Consider the following 7797-nt stretch of genomic DNA (forward strand, 5'->3'; position numbering starts at 1 on the left):
TTGTACTGTTTACTGTACAATGTTTCCTCACTTAAATATACAAATGAATTAATACAGCTCACTTTGACAAGAATCAAACTCTTGATTTATGGTTCTGAAATATAAACTCAACAAATATAAGCATACATACATAAATAAACAAATAAAAATACCATCAGAGATGTTTCAATATGCAACTGTCAAAATTAGCTTGCCATCAACGAGGTGTTTCAAACGCTGGAGCGTCTGCCTCTCGTGAAAATCCTTGCCCTCAGAAACTTTCAAATCAACAGCGGCAGTTGAGGTAAGTTGGTTCCCTGCCGTAATTTCTATAAAAACTGCAACTTTGTAAAATGTTTTAATTTCAAGGATTTCATTATTTTTTGTATGTGTTTCCCATGTATGTATTCTTGTGTGTTTTTTCTTTCTTTCAGAATAACAACTTCACACCTTAAGGTAGGTTTACCTTCAGATTTCTGTTGGGAATTTTAGAATATATGCAGTGGTAGTAGTGGCAGGCCCGGCGTTATGGACGGGCCTCAGGGGGCCTGGCCCATCCAGTTTACATCCAGTGCCCCACCCCCCTCTCCCCTTTCAGATTCTAAATTGATTTAGAAAACGATTCACAGTCAGGGATCCAGACACCCTGAAAATGGGATGTACCTGACTCAGTCTGCTATACTCCTCAATCCAGGTTTTTTAAAAGTTTAAACCCTCAGGAATAAGAATCAAGAGGCCTGCTCTGCCGGAACGGTTGCAGAATATGAAAAAGTCACGATTTTAATGATGTCAATCTTTGATTTCAACTTGGTTTTCAAGATATGAGTCAATAAAAGCATCAAATCACATAGACTTGTATAGTAAATGGAACACTTTTGGGGCATTTTCAATGTTTACCCATTTTTTCACAAATGTTTATTAGCGGTCTTTATAACTTCATAAATTCTTATTTTAAACACTAAATCTGTGCTTGTTTTGAATAGCATTTGTAAAGGCATTTTCAACTAGAAATGGTAGGAAATATACTGAATTTTCTACCATATCCACTTGTGGGCCTGAAAAAGATGTGTTAGGAACACGCTCTTCAACACCATCTCCTATCCATCTAAAAGAAAACAGCTTTGTTTGTGACAGAAAACATGACAAATTAGGTAACTGGCATCTTATAAACATTTTTCAAAAGGAACGTTTACATGTAATTTGGAAGAAAGCGCAAGAACTTAAACATGATACTATGCTGATCAAAATTCAGGGCTTTGGAGACACATGTATCGACATGGTAGCACACCATTTTAAGTATCATCAATCCTGCCTAAACACCTTCAACCCCAGAATGAAATCCACTGTCACTGACACCAGAGATATATATGTGTAACAGGGGAGGTCTCTGCTGACTATCTGGCGCATGCGTGGTTCTGCAGGAAGAGGGCAGCAGCCTCGTAAGATCTGCCTGTCAGTCATGGTAATGAGGTGGGGAAGAGGGTGTGTTGGCTTTCCCTCCCTCTGAGAAGCGGGCCTTGGGAGATTGCTCTGCCCATAAGAACTGAGCCTGGTTGTGCATTCGGGTGGCCATGACTGGGGAAACCCAGTGACGCTAGCTGAGGAGGCGAGCGTACACAAACACCAGGCAGGAACGGCAGTGGTGGGAGCGAGAGAATAAAATCAGGCAAGCACGGTTGAGGAAGACAGCCAGCCTTAAACAAACCATTTATTAAAATATATGGTTATGTACCCAAGGGGATGTGTGTAGTGATAGGGGAACCTTGGCCACCCCAGTGTATAGTGCACTGTGAAGCGTAGGACGGAGACCCAAGCTGACCGGGATAGCGGCACTTTTGTTTTGTAGTTTTATTACTGTGTTTTATTTTCCTTTTTCATTTTTCCTTTGGTTTTCATTATTTTTTTTGAGCACCTGTGAGTGTGCCTGCATATACCTGTGTTGGTACCCTGTGTTCCTGATTACCGTTGCCAGTATACAGGCCACAGACAACAGGCTAAAATAAATAAAAAAAGAAATAAAACTGGGCACCTGTGCGGTGTTTGCAAATACAATCTTCTGTCTCCCGTGTCAGTGAATACCCCCACACAAAATGAAATAGCTTTTTCAGAACTTATTGGTCAGATAGATGCCCCACTTTTCAATGAAGGGAGTGTGTTCTATATATCAAGCTTATGCAATCAGTATTGTCATCTCCTTAACAAACATGGAGTTGAAAATGCAGATGTCTATAGAACATCCTACTTAAAAAGACGCATTGAAAATCATTACAAAACACCAACTAGCTGTAGGGTATTAATTGTACCTCAGAAAGGTACTTCTGGTCTTCTCTGTTCCTTTCAACTAAATGTTGGTGAGCTTCATCCAACATCTAATGAATTGAAATGGATGGAAGAAAGTGGGGATCAAGATTAAGAACCCATTCACAGTCCACATCAGCTGACAATGATTTCATATCTTTCAGCTAAAAGTATAAGATCTGACTTGAAGGAAACAAGGAAATTATACAGGCAAAACATAAAGGCTGGGAGACAGCAGACTTCTGAAATTAATATGGACATATCATAGATGAAGCATCTGAGCGTGTCACCAACAGTTTATATAATCACTTTGCATGGTTTTTAACTGAAGCTGATATTGCAGTTGGTGACATTGGAAGAGTGAGCCTTGAATCACATCAGCAAGAGCTTGTTCTCAACCTTGCTCAAGATGTATGTGCTGCTGTGAGTGGTATGCCAACCCCTAAGCAAGTTGGTACTGCACATCTGCTTAATGAAACTCAGAGCAAGGAAACAGTAACTTTGTTTAACACGCTTGGGAACAGCATCGGCTACCAGGCCCAAAGGTATATTACTGCCATGGCAATTTCTGTTGAAGACGAGATTAAACATGATGGGTTCTTACACCAAAACATCTGAGGGCTGGTCACTTTACCCACTTTGCAATTGACAACTTAGACTTCCAAGAACACACAAAAGATGGCAGTACCCTTCATGCAACAACCCATAACATCTACCAATATTTACATGAAGGGTAAGAGGCAAAGCTTATGAGTGGTGTTCCTTTGATCAAGACACGGAAGACATCTATTCAAGCTCTGGGTCCATTCCAGATTGAAGCAGCAATTTGACTCAAAGATCAGAGAAAGGGTTGGTCCTTAACTGGGGTGAAACTGCTGTATGACCACTCTAGAAGCAGATATGAAACACTTGAGAATATTAACCTTCTGTGGCATCTTGTGAGAATGTGCCCCACACAGCTCACTGCAGTAGATAAGACCATGTCAGATTTAATTTGTCCTACATGGAGTGTATTCAATGAACTTCTCGTCTAGGAGTGGGCTAGAGAGAATGTTATAGGCTATGGGTCTATAGTTCCACAGTCTCCCACACATCCAAATGTGATCGAAAATTCCATTGATTACTAAGAACATAAGAACATAAGAACCTAAGAAAGTTTACAAATGTGAGGAAGCCATTCGGCCAAACAAGCTGTTTGTTTCTGGTGTGAGAGGACACAGGTGCATTTTTAGCTGCCGCTTCTCCGCTGTGTTATTTTACATAATGTTATTAGTTTATTCTACGTATTTAGTTTTAGCACTACTTGTTATTCTAGGTTTATGTACTTTCCTGATACCGGCCCGCTCTGCTGTTGCTGTTTGCTTATTTATCTCCCCCTGATTGAGGCCGCTCTGCTGTTGCTGTTTGCTGAGTTATCTCCTCCTGATAGAGGCCGCTCTGCTCTCTGCTTGTCGGTTCCAGATGCCTGCTTTGTTCTGCTTTTGCTGCCAGTGCCGATTGGGGACCTGATAACCTGCCCCTCTGTGTATAGGAGTTGTTCTATCCCTGTTGTCTGTGCCTGCTTCTATGGATTGATCTGCTACTGCTATTGTTGCACCTGCCGCGGCTTGCTTTTCAACCACTTGAGAGTCGGGACTTCGACCTGCCTCTGTGTACTGAGATTGTACTGCCGTTGCTCTCTGTTCTGGTATCTGTTTTAAACCGGGGTTGATCTGCTCTAGTTGCCACTGCTGTTCTGTTAACTGTGTACATTGGGATGCTCTGCAATTAACCTGCCGCCTTGGTTTGGCCGGGACTTTCGCCTGTGCCTTTGACTATCTGCTCTTACCGATTTGTCTGTCGGCTGTCTGTCTGCCTGCCGTTATTCTACTATTGTTTATTATTATTCTGAATCATGGCTACTTATTCATTGATCAACATTTTAGGTGCACAAATGATTGGTTCTTTTATATCACATGAGTTAAAAATGTCCTGTCGTGGTCTTGGGATTTTGCGTAGGCCGCCTTATCAGCACAGAGGCTCTCGGCGTGGTTTCGTATACGGTAGTTATAATGCCACTGATACCACTATGTTTTCTCGGTGTAGGAATACTCTAAAACAGCGCCATGGTGTTGATTTATCATGTTTACGCAATATTCCAAGATCCCGCCAGCCTTTAGAGCTGGTTAGCCCTGGTGAAGGTGTTAAATGACCTTTTGATAGCTGCTGATTCTGGCATTATTAATATACTTGTCCTCTTGGACCTGAGCGCAGCATTTGATACAGTTGATCATGAGGTTTTACTGGGCCGTCTTGAGAATTATGTAGTCATCTCCGGCACTGCACTCCAATGGTTTCGATCCTACCTGTTTGATAGAAGGCAGTGTGTGGGAATGGATGGAGCCAGGTCTAAACAATGCTGGTTCCAGCTGGTGTTCTGCAAGGCTCTGGACTGGGACCTATTCTCTTTAGTATTTATCTTCTACCTTCAGCTCAAATACTTCGCAGCCATGGAATTCATTTTCATTGCTATGCCGACGATACGCACATTTATGTACAGGCCAAACCCGAGTTAAATCTTGATTTTTCGATTCTTCGTGATTGCCTGTCTGATATTAAAATTTGGATGCAAAATATTTTTTTTAAATTAAACTGTGATAAACCTGAGGTGATGTTAATTGGTTCTCCCCCACAGCTTTGTAAAGTGGGTAGTGTCAATCTAAAAATCGATGGGGTTGAAGTATGTTGCGCTTCTGAAGCCTGCAATCTTGGTGTGATCTTTGACTCGGTCCTTTCTTTTGAGTCCCATGTTAAAAATACCACCAAGATTTCCTTTTTCCATCTGCGCAACATTGCCCGACTAAGAGAAATGGGTCCATGCGTACATTACCTCTCGTATTGATTACTGTAATGGACTATTAGCAGGGGTCTCTGGTAAGCTCCTGCAGAGACTCCAGATGGTCCAGAACACAGCGGCCAAAGATTGTTGGTTGTTCCAAAGATGAGGCTGCGAACAACGGGAGATCGGGCGTTCGCCAGTTACACGCCTCGTCTTTGGAACACGCTTCCCCTTGCAATAACGATTACGATTGTAAGTCGCCCTGGATAAGGGCATCTGCTAAGAAATAAATAATAATAATAATAATAATAATAATAATAATAATAATAATAATAATAATAATAAGGGAAGCTCCGTCCCCAGGTGTTTTTAAATCCCTTTTAAAAACACATCTTTTAACTATGACTTTTTTTTTAAATTTAGTCGTTACCAATTATTTTTGATTATTTTCTCCCCAATTTGAAATGCCCAATTATTTTTAGGCTCAGCTCACCGCTACCACCCTTGCGCTGACTCGGGAGGGGCGAAGATGGACACACGCTGTCCTCCGAAGCGTGTGCCGTCAGCCGCCCGCTTCTTTACACTCTGCAGACTCACTGTGCAGCCGCCTCAGAGCTACAGCGTCGGAGGACAACGCAGCTCTGGGCAGCTTACAGGCAAGCCCGCAGGCGCCCTACCAGACTACAGGGGTCGCTGGTGCGCGGTGAGCCGAGGACACCCTGGCCGACCTAACCCTCCCTCCCCCTGGGCGACGCTCGGCCAATTGAGCGCCGCCCTCTGGGAGCTCCCGTCCACGGTCGGCTGTGGAATAGCCTTGATTTTTACTATGACTTTTTGAATTACTTTTAGTTCTATGTGTGTTTTTATCTGTTTATATTTTATTTTTCTTGTAATTTTCCTGTAGTGCTGTTTTATTGATGCTCTTATTATTTTTGATTATTGTCATTTATGTAAGTAAAGTGCTTTGTGATTCCTGAAAGGCGCTATATAAAATCAATAAATTATTATTATTATTATTATTATTATTATTATTATTATTATTATTATTATTATTATCTTGCTCGTTTAGTTGTTAGTAGCTTATTGATCCCAGAATCTCATCAAGCAGCTTCTTGAAGGTGTCAGCTTCAAAAACATCACTGGGAGTTGGTTCCAGACCCTCACAATTCTCTGTGTAAAAAAGTGCCTCCTATTTTCTGTTCTGAATGCCCCTTTATCTAATCTCCATTTGTGACCCCTGGTCCTTGTTTCTTTTTTCAGGTCAAAAAAGTCCCCTGGGTCGACATTGTCTGTACCTTTTAGGATTTTGAATGCTTGAATCAGATCGCCGTGTAGTCTTCTTTGTTCAAGACTGAATAGATTCAATTATTTTAGCCTGTCTGCATACGACATACCTTTTAAGCCCGGGATAATTCTGGTCGCTCTTCTTTGCACTCTTTCTAGAGTAGCAATATCCTTTTTGTAACGAGGTGACCAGAACTGAACACAATATTCTAGGTGAGGTCTTACTAATGCATTGTAAAGTTTTAACATTACTTCCTGTGAGAGGGGAGGGATTTGGACTGACCGTCAGGTGCATGCGGGAGCCTGTAGGGGGTTCGTAATCTCTGTGTATTCCCACGCTGTCAGGCAATGTTTTGTTGATGGGACTCAGCTGTGAGGAAATCGGCTGACGTCATTGGCTGGGGGGTGGGACTACATGGGGTGAATGAATTAATAAAAAGGCGCTGTTTCCTGAATCCTGAATACCAGAGGCTTTGTAGCAGAGACTCGGAGTGGCAATTCCAGCGCGAGGCTTACAGGCCCAGGGTGCAAGCAAGGCACACGGATTATTTACTGTGACACTGTTTTTAGTGAGTGAGTTTAGCGGGACTGAGCCGTCCCACAGTGTACGAGAGGGTGCAGACCAGTGCCTGTTCCTCGGGGCTTCCACCACTAGTATGTTTGTTTTCATTTTTCCTTTCGCCTTTTTACTTATTGTTCCTTTGGATTACACACCTGTGTGTGTTGTATGAAGACGGGGCACAATACTATTGTTGGTAGAGTGCCCCGAACTATAACAAAACATCTGCCAACCAAGCTCACCCTAATAAATCTGGGCGCCTGTGCCGGCGTTTCATATTTGAACTTTGTGTCTGTCTCGTGTCTTCCTGCACCCTACCACACTTCCCTTGATTTAAATTCAACACTTCTCACAATATATCCGAGCACCTTGTTGGCCTTTTTTATAGCTTCCCCACATTGTCTAGATGAAGACATTTCTGAGTCAACATAAACTCCTTGGTCTTTTTCATAGAGTCCTTCTTCAATTTCAGTATCTCCCATATGATATTTATAATGCACATTTTTATTGCCTGTGTGCAATACTTTACTCTTTTCTCTATTAAATGTCATTTGTCATGTGTCTGCCCAGTTCTGAATGCTGCCTAGATCATTTTGAATGGCCTTTGCTGCTGCAACAGTGTTTGCCACTCCTCCTATTTTTGTGTCGTCTGCAAATTTAACAAGTTTGCTTACTATACCAGAATCTAAATCATTAATGTAGATTAGGAATAGCAGAGGACCTAATACTGATCCATGTGGTACACCACTGGTTACCTCGCTCCATTTTGAGGTTTCTCCTCTAATCAGTACTTTCTGTTTTCTACCTGTTAACCACTCCCTAATCCATGTGCATGCATTTCCTTGAATCCCTACTGCAT

The sequence above is a fragment of the Acipenser ruthenus genome, chromosome 21 (assembly GCF_902713425.1).
Source record: "Acipenser ruthenus chromosome 21, fAciRut3.2 maternal haplotype, whole genome shotgun sequence".
Taxonomy (NCBI): Eukaryota; Metazoa; Chordata; class Actinopteri; order Acipenseriformes; family Acipenseridae; genus Acipenser; species Acipenser ruthenus.